The sequence below is a fragment of the Myxine glutinosa genome, chromosome 1 (genome assembly GCF_964187855.1).
Source record: "Myxine glutinosa chromosome 1, kmMyxGlut1.1, whole genome shotgun sequence".
Classification (NCBI taxonomy): Eukaryota; Metazoa; Chordata; class Myxini; order Myxiniformes; family Myxinidae; genus Myxine; species Myxine glutinosa.
Window position 1 is genome coordinate 243,704,639 of NC_136261.1, and position 21,137 is coordinate 243,725,775.

General features: G+C 49.5%; 1 long non-coding RNA gene across 1 annotated transcript in view; it reads left to right on the top strand.

The window, feature by feature from the left end:
• Positions 1 to 2,139: 2,139 nt before the first annotated feature.
• The window catches only part of LOC144894030 (uncharacterized), a 51,227-nt gene continuing 32,229 nt past the window's right edge, over positions 2,140 to 21,137 (top strand). The window contains exons 1-2 of the long non-coding RNA XR_013624716.1: positions 2,140 to 2,655; positions 2,744 to 2,796. This is a non-coding gene — a long non-coding RNA (uncharacterized LOC144894030). The remainder of the gene's footprint in view (positions 2,656 to 2,743; positions 2,797 to 21,137) is intronic.

Below are 21,137 nucleotides of genomic sequence, written 5' to 3' on the forward strand. Positions count from 1 at the left end.
TATGATGTTGTCCTGCACCTACCGGTCTAAGCGGTTTACATAAAGAAAGAAAGCTCGGTTTGATTAATGAGTCACACATTGCCGTTGAAACGGCGCTATCGTCTGATCTGTCGGCACTGATCTTACTGCAAGCTAACTTCTTCTGGTGGAGGAAGCCGCAGTGCCCGGAGAGAACCAGCCCTGACAGCGACTGAAGTTAGAAGACTACACACATACTATGAAAACGTATGTTAAGCCCAGTTAAAATTTCTTTAAAATAGGCCCTAAACTAGCACATCGTATAGTTACTTCCTTCAGCTTCTTGTGACATTTATTGTATTTTAGGTATTAGGGAGGACTGTCTGCTCTTCTCTTTTACCAAGTCTTACCAGGTACGGTACCAACTACACCTACCTACTACCAACTACCTAACCTACTGATGGGTAAAATAGTGGCAAGAGGCTTTGGCTTCGCCGGCTCATTGCGGCTTTGCAGTCGGTACTAGTAGCCGGCGAAGCCGGTGTTGTCAATAAACGAGTACGTATTGTGTTGAAAACCTGATTATGCCTTGGCTCGAGAATCCCAAGCGACGTGGGCGCAGCCATCTTGCGTGGGCGGAAGTATGCATAACAAATTAAAAACGTTCATTAGGAGTTTCTTTCACCCGTCGTCGTTTGATTCACAATCTTATGCACCTCCAATGTATTAATAAAATAATTTAAGACCAACATCGGCCCGCACGGGCCTGGTTATCTTCAACAAAATGCGTCACCAAACACCGGACCCAATGAGAGTCGAGCATTTGCAAAAATATTTCTAAAATGAAAGCACTCAATGATGGGCGCCATCTACCGGATGCGGAAGTTTGCATAAAACAATTGCGAAAAAGTTGAATAGGAGCTTGTTTCACCCGTCGTTCTTTGATTCATAATCTAATGAAACCTGCCATTAGTAATTAAAATAAGTTAAGACCAACCTCGTTATCTTCAACGAAAATCGTCATCAAGCACCAGAACCAATGAGATTCGAGCATTTGAAAAAATATTATTACGCGTTTCGGAGGGTGAAAACGGCGTCAAATATTCTAAAATTGACGAAGAATTATTTTTGTAGAAATCTCGCGGCCGTACGGGATAGTTTTTCACGGCCAGAAATATGGTATAAGCGGTTTACATATTTAGTTTAGAAATATGGATAGTTTTTCACGGCCGGAAATATCCGAAGTTGAGATGGAATTCACCGAATTAATCACTGCAAGCTAACGTCTTCTGGTGGACGAAGCTGCCGTGCCCGGAGAGTCAGAGAACCAGCCCTGGCGCCTGACAGCGACTGAAGTTAGAAGACTACACACTTACTGTGAAAACGTATGTTAAGCCCAGTTAAAAATAGGCCTTAAGCTAGCACATCGTATAGTTACTTCCTTAAGCTTCTTGTGACATTTATTGTATTGTATGCAGGTATTGCCATCGGGGAGGACTGTCTGCTCTTCTCTTTTACCAAGTCTTACCAGGTACGGTACCTACTACACCTACCTACTACCTACCTACCTACTACCAACTACTTAACCTACTGATGCCATGGTGATGGGTAAAATAGTGGCAAGAGGTATGCAGGTATTGGGGAGGACTGTCTGCTCTTCTCTTTTACCAAGTCTTACCAGGTACGGTACCTACTACACCTACCTACTACCAACTACCGACCTACCTACTACCAACTACCTAACCTACTGATGCCATGGTGATGGGTAAAATAGTGGCAAGAGGTTTTGGCTTCGCCGGCTCATTGTGGCTTTGCAGTGGGTACTAGTAGCCGGCGAAGCCGGTGTTGTCAATAAACGAGTACGTATTATGTTGAAAACCTGATTATGCCTTGGCTCGAGAATCCGAAGCGCAGTGGGCACAGCCATCTTGCGGAGGCGGAAGTATGCATAACAAATTTAAAACGTTCATTAGGAGTTTCTTTCACCCGTCGTCGTTTGATTCACAATCTTATGCACCTCCGATGTATTAATAAAATAATTTAAGACCAACATCGCCCCGCACGGGCCTGGTTATCTTCAACAAAACGCGTCACCAAACACCGGACCCAATGAGAGTCGAGCATTTGCAAAAATATGTCTAAAATGAAATCACTCACTGGATGGAGTGCTGGAGACAGCCATCGGCCGGATGCGGAAGTTTACATAAAACAATTGCGAAAAAGTTCAATAGGAGCTTGTTTCACCCGTCGTTCTTTGATTCATAATCTAATGAAACCTCTCATTAGTAATTAAAATACGTTAAGACCAACCTCGTTATCTTCAACGAAAATCGTCATCAAGGACCAGAACCAATGAGATTCGAGCATTTGAAAAAATATTATTACGCGTTTTGGACGGTGAAAACGGCGTCAAATATTCTAACATTGACGAAGAATTATTTTTTAGAAATCTCGCGGCTGTACGGGATAGTTTTTCACGGCCAGAAATACGGTATAAGCGGTTTACATATTTAGTTTAGAAATACGGATAGTTTTTCACGGCCGGAAATATCCGAAGTTGAGACGGAATTCACCGAATTAATCACTGCAAGCTAACTTCTTCTGGTAGACGAAGCCGCCGTGCCCGGAGAGTCAGAGAACCAGCCCTGGTGCCTGACAGCGACTGAAGTTAGAAGACTACACACTTACTGTGAAAACGTATGTTAAGCCCAGTTAAAAATAGGCCTTAAGCTAGCACATCGTAAAGTTACTTCCTTAAGCTTCTTGTGACATTTATTGTATGCAGGTATTGCCATTGGGGAGGACTGTCTGCTCTTCTCTTTTACCAAGTCTTACCAGGTACGGTACCTACTACACCTACCTACTACCAACTACCTACTACCAACTACCTAACCTACTGATGCCATGGTGATGGGTAAAATAGTGGCAAGAGGTTTTGGCTTCGCCGGCTCATTGCGGCTTTGCAGTCGGTACTAGTAGCCGGCGACGCCGGTGTTGTCAATAAATGAGTACGTATTATGTTGAAAACCTGATTATGCCTTGGCTCGAGAATCCGAAGCGCAGTGGGCGCAGCCATCTTGCGGAGGCGGAAGTATGCATAACAAATTTAAAACGTTCATTAGGAGTTTCTTTCACCCGTCGTCGTTTGATTCACAATCTTATGCACCTCCGATGTATTAATAAAATAATTTAAGACCAACATCGCCCCGCACGGGCCTGGTTATCTTCAACAAAACGCGTCACCAAACACCGGACCCAATGAGAGTCGAGCATTTGCAAAAATATTTCTAAAATGAAAGCGCTCAATGGTGGGTGCCATCGACCGGATGCGGAAGTTTGTATAAAACAATTGCGAAAAAGTTCAATAGGAGTTTGTTTCACCCGTCGTTCTTTGATTCACAATGTAATGAAACCTCTCATTAATAATTAAAATACGTTAAGACCAACCTCGTTATCTTCAACGAAAATCGTCATCAAACACCAGAACCAATGAGATTCGAGCATTTGGAAAAAAAAAATTTTTAAAGCTTATTACGCGTTTCGGACGGTGAAAACGGCATCAAATATTCTAACATTGACGAAGAATTATTTTTTAGAAATCTCGCGGCCAGAGGGGATAGTTTTTTACGGCCGGAAATATCCGAAATTGAGACGGAATTCACCGAATTAATCAAGAAGAAAATTTAATACATTTTAATCTCATCCAGAATGAAAATGGTGTCATTTTGAACTAGGTACGGTACCTACTACACCTACCTACAACCAACTACCTAACCGACTGATGCCAGAGTGATGTGTAAAATAGTGGCAACATGTTTTGGCTTCGCCGGCTTATTGCGGCTTTGCAGTCAGGTACTAGTAGCCGGCGAAGCCGGTGTTGTCAATGAACGCGTACGTATTATGTTGAAAAAACAGATTATGCTGGATCCCTTGGTTTGAGAATTTCGAAGCTTTGACGCACCAAATCACTCAATGGAGGCCGCCATCTTCCGGATGCGGAAGTCTGCATAACAAAATTGCGAAAAAGTTCAATAGGAGTTTGTTTCACCCGTCTCCGTTTGATTCACAATCTTATGCATCTCTAATTTGTAATTAAAATACTTTAAGACCAACCTCATTATCTTCAACGAAAATCGTCACCAAACACCGGAACCAATGAGATTCGACCCTTTCCATGCCTTCCTCCAAGTGACGTACATAGCCCTCCCTCAGTGGTGTATCAGTGGACTCTGGCACGGGACAGCATAGCAGGTCGGCGGGAGCCCGCAACTCCCGCCCATACATCAGCAATGCTGGACTGCATGCGGTGGCTCTGTGCTGGCTGGTTCGGTCAGCCATTAACAAATACGGGAGATGTTCGTCCCAGTCGTCCTGACGGGTGGTGGTAAACAATGCCAATTGTTGAACCAGGGTTCTGTTAAATCTTTCCACCATCCCGTCAGATTGAGGTCTTAAGGGCGTTGTCTGTGTCTCCCTAATTGACAGGAGCTTGCACACATCTTTTAATAATTGGCTTTCAAAATTTCGACCCTGGTCGGTGTACAGCTCCTCCGGAATGCCATGCCGACATACAAATCCTTCCACGAAGGCCTGTGCCACCACCCCGGCTTCTTGGTTGGGGAGGGCATAGGCCTCCGGCCACTTGGTGAAACAGTCCATTACAACGAGGATGTACTTGTTACCTTGGCGGGTGCAGGGTAGTGGTCCTAGAATATCCATAGCCACCCGCTCAAGGGGGGCCCCCACCTGGTGTAATTGAAGGGGGGCCTCATCCTCCGTGCTGGTCCCTTTTTAGCAGTACAGGCGTCGCATCTTCGACACCAGTCCTGTATATCGCGCCCCATATTTACCCAATAGAACCTCTGGCGGACCCGAGATGTTGGCTTTGTCCTGCCCAAATGGCCGCAGGAGCGGGTACCATGCACCTGCTGTAATATTGTGTTCTTAAATTTATCTGGAACTATCACCAGCCAGGAAGTTCTCTCAGAGGAAACCTCCACCGATTTGCGATATAAGATGTCTTTCAATTACAGGGGTTGCCACTGAGCCCAATATGCCTTTGTTGGCGCCCCGAGGGGGGTGACCTCTTCCCCATTAGGTCTTTGTCCCAATCGAACCCATTCATACACCGGTCCCAGTACGGGATCCTCCCGCTGGGCCATGCTCCAAGCCAATGTTCCAAACTCCTCATCTGCGGTTAGTGGAAAAATTGGCCCTCTCACCCGGGTTGCACGGACTACGAGGGTAGGGGTGTAGTCTGCCAATTGCTCCCTCTCCTCGTGTCTCGCACAAAATTTACAGTTTTCCCCCAAACAAGGACGTCGAAAGAGTGCATCGGCATTCACATGGGCCTTCTCGGCCCTATGGGTCACACTGAAATCGTACTGCTGCAACTTTTCCAACCACCTTGTAATTTGGCCCTCAGGTTCCTTGAACCGGAGGAGACATTGCAAGGAGGAATGGTCAGTTCGAACCAGAAATTTCGCCCATACAAGTACGAGTGGAAATGGCTCATGGCAGCCACCATGGCCAATAACTCTTTACGAGTGACGCAATAATTTCGCTCGGGCCTACTCATGGCCCCACTATAATACACAATCACTCTCTTCATGCCCCCCTGTGTCTGGGACAAAACTGCGCCCAATCCTTCCTGGCTTGCATCCGTGTCCAGGGTAAATGTCCCATCACTAGTGGGGTAAGCTAGAATGGGTGCGGATGTCAAACACCCCTTCAATGCTAGGAAGGCCTCTTGGCACTCCCTTGTCCAATTAAATCTCGTCCCCTTCTCCGTAAGCCGGTGAAGGGGCCAGGCCAACTCTGCAAATTTTGCCACAAAGCGCCGGTAGTAGGAGCAGAGTCCCAAACATCCCCGCACCTCCTTGATGGTATGTGGTGCGGGCCACTCTACCGCTGTAATTTTGCCTGGGTCTGTTTTTACCCCCTCGCGACCGATGACGTGACCTAGATAGGCCACCTCTCTAGCAAACAAAGTGCACTTACTCGGGCTCAGCTTTAACCCTGCCTGTCTGAGGCACTTGCCTGTATATATATATTCCAACAATACATATGTGTATATGGGCATGACAAACGGGCCCATCTCACACACACACTCACACGGGGATTGCTGATGAGCAGGATGATGTTCACCAGCTCGACCAGGGATGGCTCCTGTGCAGCTCTCTCCGGCCCCCGGCACGTCCCTTGGAGATGGAAGTAGGTGAAGGCAGGAGCTCGCCGCGTGTCCTCTGAACGGAGCGGGTTATCACGGGGCGAATGATAGGGAGCGGACTTTGGCGCGGCTGGCGGTTATTCACTTGCGGCTATGGCCGCGCTTACTCGCGCGGCTGGAAATGCGCTATATGCGTTACCGGCGCGTCTGGCTGTGCCCGCGTACTTGTACGGTTCAACGCCTCTTCTCTCTCTCTGCGCAAGTCCTCAAACAACGCGCCTATCCTCTGCAAGTCCTTCTCAATCAAGTGTTCCCGCGCTAGTCCTTTAACGCTCTCCACTTGCGAGTCCTAATCCTTTCGCCACCGCTGTTCAAGTCCTCCCGCGCTGGTCCTTCTGAGGGCTGCAGCGGGTTTTATAGGCACGCCCGCGAACCTTCTGGAACTCACCAGACGCGGTTTACCACGCCCTCTCACGCCATGCCGCTAGAGCCCTGTTTGGCTGGTGGCTCTTACCGTCATCGCCTCCGCCACTCCCGACCTCAACGCCGCCCCCACTCTTTTAGGCCGACCTCGTGTTACTCGACTAGTGGTCAGCCAAATGGGGCGGGGGATCAATTACGCCCATCAAGGTAGAATTGGAGGGTGGACGCAAAATGAATGGGGCCTAATCTCATGTCTTTACACAACACAGGCACTAAGAGGGGAAATGGCCCATTCTTACACATACTAAGACATAACTATACTACAAATGGGCCTTTATGTTGCTCGTGTGACTAACTATGAGGGGCAAACCTTTAACCTTTAATGCCTTCAATGTGCCAATCTCAAAACCGCAGCAATATATATATATATTGTTACGGAACCCAACATCGGCCTCTGCTCCCCTTAGAGGGGGGATTAATCCCCTCTTCTATAACTGACCGACATGGTCCCTGCCGCTGCCCAGCGACCTCCAGAAAGGCCGGTGCACAGCCCAGTTCGTACCGCGGACAGATGTTAATTGCCGAGCGGTTTTAGCAACCGCGGCACGAACTATTAACAATTACTAGACCCGATCCTTGAACGTTGGCCAAATCGTGCCACAGGTTGATCTTTTCTGCCCTCGTTAATTCACCCCAGATCCACTTTCTTTGAAATACCGACTTCTTTCCTGGAAGTCCTAGCAGTGTCCATGTGTGTTATACCTCCCCCCACCCCCTTTCCATGCCTTCTCCCGCCAAGCCCTCTCCTTCCCACAGATCCCCCGTTGTCCGTTCTCTGCTGTTGTACTTGTGTGCTTCCCTCTCTCTCCCCATCGTAACTCCTGCTCTCTTTATTGTGTTTTATGTGTCCGTTTTTTTTGGTGATTAATGTTAGCTCTTACACGAGCCTGATCTTGTATACAAAAAAGAAAAAGAATTTGCTCTTTTTCAGCACAGGATGTTTGGATAATGAATATGACCAATCCTTGTGTAACAATAACACCAATCAAAATAATGTACTAGCTGCTTCAAACAACCACTTTTGCTTCATGTTTTTTCATGAATCAAAAAATCTGTATCTGGACCTATATTTTTTTAGGTCCAGATACAGATCTGACATACCAGTGGGATACAAAACATAAACTAACTTTTCAGCCTGGCAGAGGTATGCACTCTACCGAGTGCTGTTCCAGTTACCTTCACCACCTGAGGTGGGCGGAGGTTATGTTTTCACCGTCTATTTTTTTTTGCTGTCTGTGAGCAGTATATTGAAAAAGTTGTGGATGGACGTGGAAGAAATTTGGGTGACTGGTTGGGTATGTGACAAGGAAGAATTGATTCGATTTTGGTGAAGATCTGGATCCGATAATATGAAGTGATTCTTCACCATTAAGTGATTGGGCTAAAACCAATATTTTGTTGCTCATTAACGGCCACAGCTTAGAGGCGAGTGTGTGTAACTCTAGGCCATCCTGTCAGCCCTAAAACCGAAAAACAATATAGTGTGGCAGACACGATGGCTCGCTGGCGCGATGACATCATTCCGCGCACAAATGGGGTGTCGGCCACGCCCGAGGGGTAGGCGTGGCCTTGGGATATACACGGGGCTCGCAGCCCCGAGCAGGTCAGTGCTACAGTTTGAGCTTTACAATAAAGACTCTTTTGGTTTTGATCCTACGCGTTGTGGCTTACCTTTTTTGGCAAACAAGTTGTGTGCGTAGCACCGCACTTCACTGGTGACCCCGATTGGTTCAGCTGTCGCTGACCACAGAACGCGCCATGGCCAGCAACGCGGTCGCGGTAAAGCTCCCTGAGTTTTGGGAAGCACAGGCCGAGGTATGGTTCGTGCAGGCCGAAGCACAGTTCCAGCTTCGAGGAATAACGGCGGACGAGACGCGTTACTACCACGTGATCGCCGCCCTCGTGCCCGGCACAGCCGCCCGAGTCGTGTCCATCCTGCGGCACCCACCGGCAGAGCACAAGTACAAGGCGCTCAAACGTCTCCTCATCGCCATGTTCGGCCTCACGGAGTTCGAACGGGCGGACCGCCTCCTGGACCTTCCCGAACTCGGCGACACACGACCATCGGTGCGGATGGATTACATGCTGTCGTTGCTGGGTGACAAAGCCCCGGATTTTTTATTCCGGGCGCTTTTTCTACGCCAACTACCGGCGCAGGAACGCCTCGCGTTGGCCGGTTCCAAAATAGGGGAACCCCGCGCTCTGGCCGTCGAGGCCGACAAGTTTTTCGCGGCTTGTGACACGCGGGCGAGCTTCGGTGCGGCCGTCATGGATCCCGAGGCTGATGCGACTGCACACCTCGTGGATCCCGAGGCTGATGCGGATGCACACCTCGTGGCCGCCGCCATGCCCTGCCCACTACCACCGCAGCTGCAAAAGCCGCGGCCTCCGCCGCTCCCGCCGCAAGCCTGGTGCCGTTTCCACGCCAGGTTCGGCCAAAAGGCTAAGAAGTGTTGCCCGCCGTGCTCGTTTGGCAAGTCGGGAAATTACCGAGCCGGCGCTCGGTAGCGGCCCTGAGCGTCGGCAATTCTGGCAGCCACTTATTCATCACGGACACCTTGTCCAGGCGCCGTTTCCTCTGCGATACAGGAGCGCAGGTAAGCGTCATCCCAGCCCACACGTCCGACAAGCGAACCACGGGGCGGGGCCCCGCATTGCTTGCAGCCAACGGTACACCCATACGCACATTCGGGAAGCGCTGCCTCTCCCTGCGGTTCGGAGGGCAGCGCTTTCAATGGTCGTTCGTAACCGCCAGCGTGCCCAATGCCCATGGCATTGCGCGGTGCGGACTTCCTATGTGCAAATGGGTTGTTGGTGGACGTGAAGCACAGACGGCTCGTCCAGGCCGAAACCTTTAGCTCCCTCGCTTGTTCGCTGAGCAGCTCGTTGAGCGGCTCACTGAGCGGCTCACCGAGCGGCTCACCAAGCGGCTTGCTAAACGGTTCCGTCCCGGCGAGTTTGGTTTGTACGCTTCCGGCAGCGGATGACTTTACCCGCCTCCTCGCCAGTTTCCCGGCCCTCACGCGGCCCACATTCTCGACGGTGGCCGTCAAGCACGGGGTGGAGCATCACATCCCCACCATCGGGCCACCGGTCTACGCCCACGCCGCCTCGAGCCGACGAAGCTCGCGGTGGCAAAAGTGGCGTTCGCTACGCTGGAGCGGCTGGGCATCGTACGGCGCTCCAAGAGCGCTTGGGCATCGCCGCTGCACATCGTGCCGAAGCCCGGCGGGGGATGGCGGCCGTGCGGAGACTACCGCCGCCTCAACGATGCTACCACCCCCGACCGCTACCCGGTCACTCACATCCAAGACTTTTCCGCCCGGTTGGCGAAAATGTCCCTCTTCTCCAAGGTGGACCTCAGGCCGGAGGACATACCGAAGACGGCCGTCATCACACCATTCGGCCTCTTCGAGTTTCTGCGGATGCCCTTCGGGTTGAAGAATGCGGCTCAGGCATTCCAACGGCTGATGGACAGCGTCTTGCGTGACTTGGACTTTGTTTACGTCTACCTGGACGACATCCTCGTCGCAAGCGCGTCCCGTGAAGAGCACCTCCTCCATCTCCGCACGCTCTTTGAATGCCTGGGCCGGCATGGCCTGATCATCAACCCCGCCAAGTGCCGGTTCGGCGTTGCCGAAATCGACTTTTTGGGGCACCGCGTCACCAGGCACGGGGCCATCCCCTTACCGGCCAAGGTGGAGGCGGTCAGGGGGTTTCCGCGCCCCCGCATGATCAAGGGGCTCCAGGAGTTCCTGGGCATGGTGAACTTTTACCACCGTTTCCTGCCCCGCGTCGCCCAGCTCCTGCGCCCCCTGCACGAGGCCCTCCGGGGGAAGCCGGGCAAAGGTGACGTTGCTTGGACCGAGCCGATGGACGCGGCGTTCGCGGGCGCGAAGATCGCCTTGGCTAACGCGACCATGCTCGCGCACCCGGCGCCCGATGCACCGATCGCCCTCACCACCGACATGTCGGACTACGCGGTGGGCGCTGTGCACGAGCAATGGGTGAAGGGAGCTTGGCAGCCGCTGGCGTTTTTTAGCCGGCAGCTCCGCCCGCACGAACGGCGGTACAGTACCTTTGACCGCGAGCTCCTCGGACTTCACCTGGCGGTCCGGCATTACCGCCATCTGCTCGAGGGCCGTTCGTTCACGGCCTTCGTCGACCACAAGCCCTTGGTCTTCGCGATGGCCAAGGTCGCCGAGCCGTGGTCGGCCCGGCAGCAGCGTCACCTCTCGGCCGTGTCCGAGTACACGACGGACATCCGGCACGTCACGGGGAAGGACAACCCGGTGGCGGATTGCCTTTCCCAGTCCGTCGCCCACGCGGTCCACCTCGGGATCGACTATGCCCGGATGGCGGCGGACCAGACTGCCGACCCCGACGTCCAGGCCTTGTGGACCGCCGTCACGGGCCTCCGCGTCACCAAGGTGCCGTTCGACGGCGCGGGCACAGCCCTCTTGTGCGACGTCTCCCTCGGCCGGCCTCGCCCCATCGTGCCCGCGGGCGGGTTTTTGATGCCATCCACGGCCTGTCCCACCCGGGCACGAAGGCCTCCCAGAGGCTGGTCGCCGACGAGTTTGTCTGGCATGGCCTCCGGAAGGCCGTCCGCGATTGGGCCAGGACGTCCCTCGCGTGCCAGCGCGCGAAGGTGCACCGCCACACCCAGGCCCCGTTGGCCCCGTTTACTGTGCCCGAACGTCGGTTCGACCACGTTCACGTGGACTTGGTGGGACCTCTGCCCCCCTCGCGGGGTTTCACCCACGTCCTCACCATGGTGGACCGCACCACCCGGTGGCCGGAGGCCATGCCTTTGGCGGCGACAGCGGCGGCGGACGTCGCGCAGGCGTTCATCGCCACCTGGGTTGCCCGGTTCGGCACCCCCTCGGACATCTCGTCCGACCGCGGCCCCCAGTTCACCTCGGAGCTCTGGGGGGCGGTAGCGGGGGGGCTCGGCGTCCAGCTGCACCGCACCACGGCCTACCACCCCCAAGCCAACGGCCTGTGCGAGCGCTTCCATCGCTCCTTGAAGGCCACGCTCCGGGCCACCCTCCGCGACGGCGGCTGGGTCGACAGGCTCCCCTGGGTCCTGCTGGGCCTCAGGACGGCACCCAAGGACGACCTGCACGCATCCGCGGCGGAGTTGGTCTTCGGACAAACGCTGCGTGTGCCGGGCGAGTTCCTCCCCGACTCCACGGCACCATGGTCCGTGGCGCAGCAGCGCTCTGCACTGCAGGAGACCACCCAGAGGTTCACCACAGTGCCGACGGCGCACCACGGGTGCCCGCCAACGCACGTCACCCCGGAGCTTCATATGGCGGAGTACGTTTTTGTCCGCCACGACGCCCACCGGACACCGCTGCAACCCCCGTACGACGGGCCCTTCCGCGTGCTGGAGACCGGGGCGAAGCATTTCACCCTTGACATCGGCGGTACTCCTGACCGCCTCAAGCCGGCCCACCTCGACGTGGACCACCCCCCGCAAGCGGCTCGGCCCCCGCGTCGGGGCCGCCCCCCGGCGGGCGGACGCCCAGCCCCACCGGCACGCCACCCCCCTATCCTGCACCCATTCCAGATGCCGCCAGAGGCATCCCAGATGGCATCCCGGCATCCCAAACGCCGCCAGCCGCCAGAGGGCGCTTCGGCCGGGTCATCCGTTTGCCCCGCAAACTGACCCTTCAGGTGCGCGGGAATTCTGGGGGGGCACGTGTGGCGGACACGATGGCTCGCTGGCGCGGTGACATCATTCCGCGCACCAATGGGGTGTTGGCCACGCCCGAGGGGTAGGCGTGGCCTCGGGATATACACGGGGCTCGCAGCCCCGAGCAAGTCGGTGCTACAGTTTGAGCTTTACAATAAAGACTCTTTTGGTTTTGATCCTACGCGTTGTGGCTTACCTTTTTTGGCAAACAAGTTGTGTGCGTAGCACCGCACTTCAATAGCATAATATTTCAAAACGTTGGGGACTGATTTGGCTGAAACTTGGTGAATGAGTTGGACAGGTTACAAGAACAAGCCGATGAGACATTGGAGGTCTGGATCCAGATCCGGTCTATCAGTGGGATACAAAACGTAAACTGTTTTGCCTGACAGAGGTATGCGCTCTACCGAGTTCCGTTCTAGTTACCCTGTGCTCGCGAAGCGAAAAGCGGGGTTAGGCATTCTGTTGCGTACTTGTTCCGTGTGCCGTACGTGTTTGCATTTTTTAAAAAATCATTTTCTCGACAACCGTTGGTCCGATTGACATGAAATTTTCACTATAGGAGGGCCTCCGCCTGTAGAATATATTATGATGTTATAGATCACGTGATGCAGGCGCCATCTTGGAAAAACTTCACACCTCGATATCTCTGAAAACACTCCATGGAAAAAATTTAGATCTGGCTCATTGTCACCGACTCCCCATTGGAAATAAGATATGTTAATGATGATGTCATCGGTGCCTTTGTTATGGCGTCATAATTTGACAAATACAACACGTATCCATCCTATCATAATTAATTTTTTTTTCAGCAGCTGTTGGTCTGATGGACACGAAATTTTCACCATAGGAGTGCCTCCTCCTTTAGAATATTTTAATGACAATCATGACGTCATAGATCAAGTGGTATGGGGGCGGCATATTGGAAAAACTGAAAAAACGTTGCACCTCTATAATCTCTGAAACCGCTCAATGTAAAAAAAATGGAAACGTGGCTCATTGTAAAGAACTCCATATGGGGAATAGGTGTTGTTAACAATGACATCATTGGTGCCATAATTATGACGTCATAATTCGTCAGGGACAACGCTTAGTTTTATCAGTTTGAAATGTATTGAGCGTGATCTATGCATTAATTATATTGGAGAATATAAACTTATGATGTCATCGCTCACGTGGTCTGGCAGCCATATTGGATCAAAGAAAAAAAATGTTCAAAAACAGAAGAGTTGGCTCGCAACAACTTGAAAGTGCAGGGTAAGTATTCTATGAATACCATCTAATTACCGATGTCATCACTAACTTGGGAGATATTTTGCAGTAGCATCCACAAAATTCTACTCTGCATCACTTGCCATATCTTGGTGGCACACAGAAAGATTATGCTACAGAGCACAAGGTAGGTTTTTTTTATTTAGTCAGGATCCCAGCAAACAATGGGCAATAATTTTTTTAAAAGACTGCATTATTTAATATCCCCAAGCGAAATGTTAATTTTTGAAGGAAACAGTTTCACATCCTCTTCCAAGCGAGAGCATACTCCTTGATGCAATGTCCTGCCTATGAAGCATCAGCAAGAGATGGATCTTATTCAATTGGGAAGCAAAGCTAGATTAGACATGTCAGAGGAATATAGCTCAGCAATCCTGCCATTCCCGAGTTGAAGAACACTTAAGCACCACAAGCTGGTGTCATATCTTATGCCTTCGTGTGGAAAGAAAAATTAAGTTTGAAACAAAAAAAAAACAAGTACAGATACATTCAAAGTACACCACCCCCTTGCTAAATAAAAAAAAATAACATCCTCCAGCACGTTGAGTGCATTGGGAGGGAGAGGTGTACAATAATTGATTGATTAATTGCATAATTAAAATCAATAAATAGTAATCATAAAATATTTTCTTAATGAATTGGCTAAAGCATACCTAAACCACCAGTGCTTCATCCGAAGCTGTAACCTTTTGAAAATTAATTAAATAAGTCATGAATCTAATAATTAGATAATTCATCGATAAATTGATTAATCAATAAATCAAAAATACCCTTTACAGTCAAATCACTTGGTCATTGCCATGTCCAAATATCAGCTTCCTAACTCAAAAGGTGCCTGAGATATTGTCCAGATGAGAAAGAAAATAAATAATAATCATAAAATAATAAAATAATTAACTAGAACGCCACTCAGTAGAGCGCATACTCCCGCCGTGGGTCAAGTTGGAATAGTACGATTTCACAAAAGTTTGACGGAGTAGTTCAGTGACAACACAAGACAAGACAACATAAGACAGACACTGCACAGATATATATTTAGAATATATAGAAGATAACGTTAAAAAAAAAACAAAGCAATTTCACTTACATTTTCGGATTCAGCGTTCAATTATATATAGGTGAGTGTATTTTGAGGCATGTGTGACTTCAAATAAAATTGTAAGCCAGGAAAAAACGTTCCTTTCATTCCTTAGGGATATGTAAAACTGGCCCAAATGTCAAAACAAAACTCGCTCATTTTAAGTCGTACAAGCTGCTGGTTATTTTTTTTTTTCCTGTTTAGCATCACTTTTTTTCAAAAAAAGTGGGGAGGGAGGGAGGGGTTTTTTTTTGTTTTTTTTCAGAGTCAAATTTTAATGGATTATTCACCGCACAATATGTTTTTTTTCTTAAATATACTTCATCGGACATACATGATGAATCATGTTATGATTTCTAAACTAGTAAACCTTCGTATGTACGCACTGATACGATTCAAATAAAGAAAATAAAGAAACCTCTGTCACATTGAGTTCTGTTTACTTTTAATATTTGCTGATACATATAACAATGGTAGACCAAAACTTCAGCTTTTAAGAATAATGTCCGGTTGCCATACATGTATCTATCAGCAGCTATTGCCAAAGCATTCATACATATTTGACTAGAATTCCTCGCCACGAAATATCACTTCATGGTACCAGTACAAGGGTACATGCATATTGAGCAGTTTGGCAGACATGGAAGAGGACATTAACCCCATCCAAAGAATGTCTGATTCGCGTTTATGCATCTATCTATCAGCAGCTACTGCTATTTCAGCACTCATAGATGTATCTATCTATCAGCAGCTACTGCTATTTCAGCACTCATAGATGTATCTATCTATCAGCAGCTTCTGCTATTACAGCACTCAAAGCTGTGTCTATCTATCAGCAGCTACTGCTATTACAGCACTCATAGATGTGTCTATCTATCAGCAGCTACTGCTATTATAGCACTCATAGATGTATCTATCTATCAGCAGCTACTGCTATGATAGCACTCATAGATGTATCTATCTATCAGCAGCTACTGCTATTATAGCACTCATAGATGTATCTATCTATCAGCAGCTACTGCTATTATACTATAGCACTCATAGATGTATCTATCTATCAGCAGCTACTGCTATTATAGCACTCATAGATGTATCTATTTATCAGCAGCTACTGCTATTATAGCACTCATAGATGTATCTATCCATCAGCAGCTACTGATATTATAGCACTCATAGATGTATCTATCTATCAGCAGCTACTGATATTATAGCACTCATAGATGTATCTATCTATCAGCAGCTACTGATATTATAGCACTCATAGATGTATCTATCTATCAGCAGCTACTGCTATTATAGCACTCATAGATGTATCTATCTATCAGCAGCTACTGCTATTATAGCACTCATAGATGTATCTATCTATCAGCAGCTACTGCTATTATAGCACTCATAGATGTATCTATCTATCAGCAGCTACTGCTATTATAGCACTCATAGATGTATCTATCTATCAGCAGCTACTGCTATTATAGCACTCATAGCTGTATCTATCTATCAGCAGCTACTGATATTATAGCACTCATAGATGTATCTATCTATCAGCAGCTACTGCTATTATAGCACTCATAGATGTATCTATCCATCAGCAGCTACTGATATTATAGCACTCATAGATGTATCTATCTATCAGCAGCTACTGCTATTATAGCACTCATAGATGTATCTATCTATCAGCAGCTACTGCTATTATAGCACCCATAGATGTATCTATCTATCAGCAGCTACTGCTATTATAGCACTCATAGATGTATCTATCTATCAGCAGCTACTGCTATTATAGCACTCATAGATGTATCTATCTATCAGCAGCTACTGCTATTATAGCACTCATAGATGTATCTATTTATCAGCAGCTACTGCTATTATAGCACTCATAGATGTATCTATCTATCAGCAGCTACTGCTATTATAGCACTCATAGATGTATCTATCTATCAGCAGCTACTGCTATTATAGCACTCATAGATGTATCTATTTATCAGCAGCTACTGCTATTATAGCACTCATAGCTGTATCTATCTATCAGCAGCTACTGCTATTATAGCACTCATAGATGTATCTATCTATCAGCAGCTACTGCTATTATAGCACTCATAGATGTATCTATCTATCAGCAGCTACTGCTATTATAGCACTCATAGATGTATCTATTTATCAGCAGCTACTGCTATTATAGCACTCATAGATGTATCTATTTATCAGCAGCTACTGCTATTATAGCACTCATAGCTGTATCTATCTATCAGCAGCTACTGCTATTATAGCACTCATAGATGTATCTATCTATCAGCAGCTACTGCTATTATAGCACTCATAGATGTATCTATCTATCAGCAGCTACTGCTATTATAGCACTCATAGATGTATCTATTTATCAGCAGCTACTGCTATTATAGCACTCATAGATGTATCTATTTATCAGCAGCTACTGCTATTATAGCACTCATAGCTGTATCTATTTATCAGCAGCTACTGCTATTATAGCACTCATAGATGTATCTATCTATCAGCAGCTACTGCTATTATAGCACTCATAGATGTATCTATCTATCAGCAGCTACTGCTATTATAGCACTCAGATGTATCTATCTATCAGCAGCTACTGCTATTATAGCACTCATAGATGTATCTATCTATCAGCAGCTACTGCTATTATAGCACTCATAGATGTATCTATCTATCAGCAGCGACTGCTATTATAGCACTCATAGATGTATCTATATATCAGCAGCTACTGCTATTATAGCACTCATAGATGTATCTATCTATCAGCAGCTACTGCTATTATAGCACTCATAGATGTATCTATATATCAGCATCTACTGCTATTATAGCACTCATAGATGTATCTATCTATCATCACCTACTACTACATGTAGTGTCGCGCTCGTTTAATTTTTGACTAGAAATCCACAGCAATAATTATCACGTGAGGCTCTCCCGTTTGCCGATGATATTTGGCTTCTCCTTCAGAATACCAACTACTTCTTGAACCTCCAAGTGGGCCTCTTCTCGGCAGTACGACTCTTACCGCAGGTACTGCATATAGGATATGACTCATCTGTGGTACTCGGCTCCTCAACACAGCCACACAAATAGCACACATCTTCATAGCCAGCCGTGTAGTATGGCTTCTCTGTCGCATCGTTGCATGTGAGATTGGCTTTGGCGTCGATATTATTTAAGACGTTTGCCTCATTGGTCTCCTGCAGATCGGCGAAGTTCGAGCACATGCAACTTGGCTCAGACAGTACGCGAGAACATACAAAATTCGAACCTGTTCCACTGAGCGGGAACGGATTTTAGACTTCGTCAGCAAAAAAAAAAAAAAAATTTTTTCGGGGCGGACGACTTTTATGGGGCGGGCGGCGATGATAAACAGGAAAAAAATTTTAACCAGCCTAATGCGACCACTCATTCTTCTGGGAAGAATCCCGTGCACATGCTTGTCACACTTATAACTCACCTAAGTCTTTATAAGTTCATCAAATACTGACACCGCGATTGACATTCGCCGAGGTAAATGACAATGTTGATCTCTTCTGAGGTTAACAAAAAGAGGGGAAAAAGCAGTTTTAAAGAATTATACGTATCAAATGATACATTTTATGAAACGGGGAGACCGAATACACACCTTGGTGGTTTTAAAATGACAGAATGTCTTTATTAGAAAAAAAAAAAAAGAACCTTGAAGACGACGCTGCTAAAAAAATACACCGCTCTAACGCATAACCATGATTTTAAACTACATTTACAACAAATATGAAAACTATTTTCATATCACAATGTTAAATATAGAATATATAGAAGATAATGCTAAAAAAAATGAGCCTTATCTTCCAATGGTAAAAAAATCCTTCAAACAATTCCTGGATCCGGAATAATATCCTGAGCTTCACCAAAAACTAATCAATTCTTCCTTATCCCAAGGGCAATCATCCCACCAACTTTCATCCAAATCCGTTCAGAACTTTTCCAGATATCTTGTTCACAAACACACGAACACACACACACACACACACACACACACACGGACACGATCGAATGTATTACTGAGTAATCAATTTGCCAATAGCAAACCGAAACAACCAGTGCTTCATCCAAAGCTGTAACTTTTAGAAAATTACTTAAATAAGTCATTAATCGGTAAAATTAAATAATGAATTTATTAATCAATAAATAATTAATCGATTATTTGATTAATCAAAACATCAAAAATATCCTTTATAGCTACAGTGCGTTCAGAAAGTATTCAGACCCCTTTGTAGCGGTTGCCGCTGAGCATACACAATCGCCTTACACCTGCCGAAGACGTAACCAGGGAGCGATCACTGTCCCGGGCTCGCCCAGGCCGCCCGGGCATGCCCAGACTCGCCTTTCCCGGGCATGCCCAGACTCGCCTTCCCCGGGCTCGCCCAGGCCGCCCAGGCATGCCCAGACTCGCCTTTCCCGGGCATGCCCAGACTCGCTTTTCCCGGGCAAACGCTCCGGCATGACGTGTTTGATTGTGCTTATATATATTGCTACCCGATGAACGGGCTTTTCAGAGTACCCGAGTTTTCGTTGTACCAATAAAGGAGCTCGGACGAATTCCCGTCTTTTGTCGCGGCAATCCTTTCAACTCGCGTAGGAGCACAGCTCCTCACTGGTGACCCCCGACATGGACACGGCAGTTACCCTTAAACTGCCTACCTTCTGGGAGGCTCACGCGGCGGTTTGGTTCACCCAGGCAGACTCCCAGTTTGCCCTGCGAGGCATTACCACAGACGACACCTGCTTCCACCATGTGGTAGCGGCACTCGGCTCCGCCACCGCAGCCCATGCCCTGAGCCTCCTCCAGCGCCCGCCAGCCGCTGACAAATATGGCGCGATCAAGACGCTCCTCCTCGACGCATTCGCCCTCTCACCGGCAGAACGCGCACGACGCCTGCTCGACCTGCCCGAGCTCGGCGACACGCGCCCGTCCGAGCGGATGGACTACATGCTCTCGCTGCTAGGTGAGCACTCCTTGGATTTTCTTTTCCGGGAGCTGTTCCTCCACCAGCTGCCTAGCCAGGTACGCTTCGCCCTGGCAGGCACGCAGATCGCGGATCCCCGCGCCCTCGCCAGGGAAGCCAACAAGATCTCCTCGGCGGGCCAGCACATCGGGGCAGCTAGCTGGAGCCCGCCGCCATCCGAGGCGACGCCCATGGCACCCGAGCGCCCGGTGCAGTTGGAGGCCGAACTGCCAGTGCGACTGGCGGCCGCCATGCCGCGCCGACCGATTCCAACACGATGGCCGGGGCCTCCACCTGACCAGGCATGGTGTTATTACCACGCTAGGTTCGGACAAAAGGCTCGGACATGCCGACCCCCATGCACTTTCAGCAAGTCGGGAAATGGCCGGGCCGGCGTTCATTACCAGCCATGAGCGCCGGCTACTCGGGCAACTTGCTTTTCATCAAGGACAGAGCGTCCCGGCAGCGTTTCCTTTGTGACACCGGCGCCCAACTGAGCGTCATACCCGCCTCCGAGCAGGACAGGCAGACCGCCGTTTGTGGCCCCTCCTTGGTTGCTGCCAACGGATCGGCCATCCGCACCTTCGGCCCGCGCAACGTCACCCTCTGCTTCGGCAGCCAGCGCTTTAATTGGACCTTTGTGACGGCAAGCGTGCCCATGGCTTTGCTAGGCGCCGACTTCCTCTGTGCGCACTGGCTGCTAGTCGACGTAAAATGGCGTCGCCTCGTCAACGCCGAGACTTTCAGCTCCCTGGCATGCACAATGAGCAGCTCCGTGCCGACCGAACTATCATGTGCCCTCCCGGCGGCGAACGAGCTCGCTCGCCTGCTCGCAGAGTTCCCGGCCCTCATGCGGCCGACGTTTTCGGCCGTCGCAGTGAGACATGGTATCGAGCACCACATACCAACTACGGGCCCGCCGGTCTACGCCAGAGCCCGCCGCCTCGACCCGGCCAAGCTCGCCGTGGCAAAGGCCGAGTTCGAGGCAAAAAGGCAAAGGCCGCTCCGATAGCGCGTGGGCCTCGCCTTTGCACATCGTGCCGAAGCCGGGGGGCGGCTGGCGCCCATGTGGCGACTACCGCCGCCTCAACGACATTACCACCCCCGACAGGTATCCTGTCCCGCACATCCAGGACTTTTCCACCCGTTTGGCGAGGCGGGTCATTTTCTCGAAAATTGACTTGATACAGGGATACCACCAGGTACCTGTCAGGCCGGCCGACGTCCCCAAAACGGCCGTCATCACACCTTTCGGCCTGTTCGAATTCCTGAGGATGCGGTTTGGCCTCAAGAACGCGGCCCAGGCGTTCCAGCACTTGATGGACGGCGTGCTGCGCGACCTGCCGTTCCTCTTCGTTTACCTTGACGACATCCTCGTCGCCAGCACGTCCCGGGCCGAGCACCTCCGAACACTGTTCGGACGCCTCAGCGAGCACGGCTTAATCGTCAACCCGGCCAAATGCCACTTCGGCACGA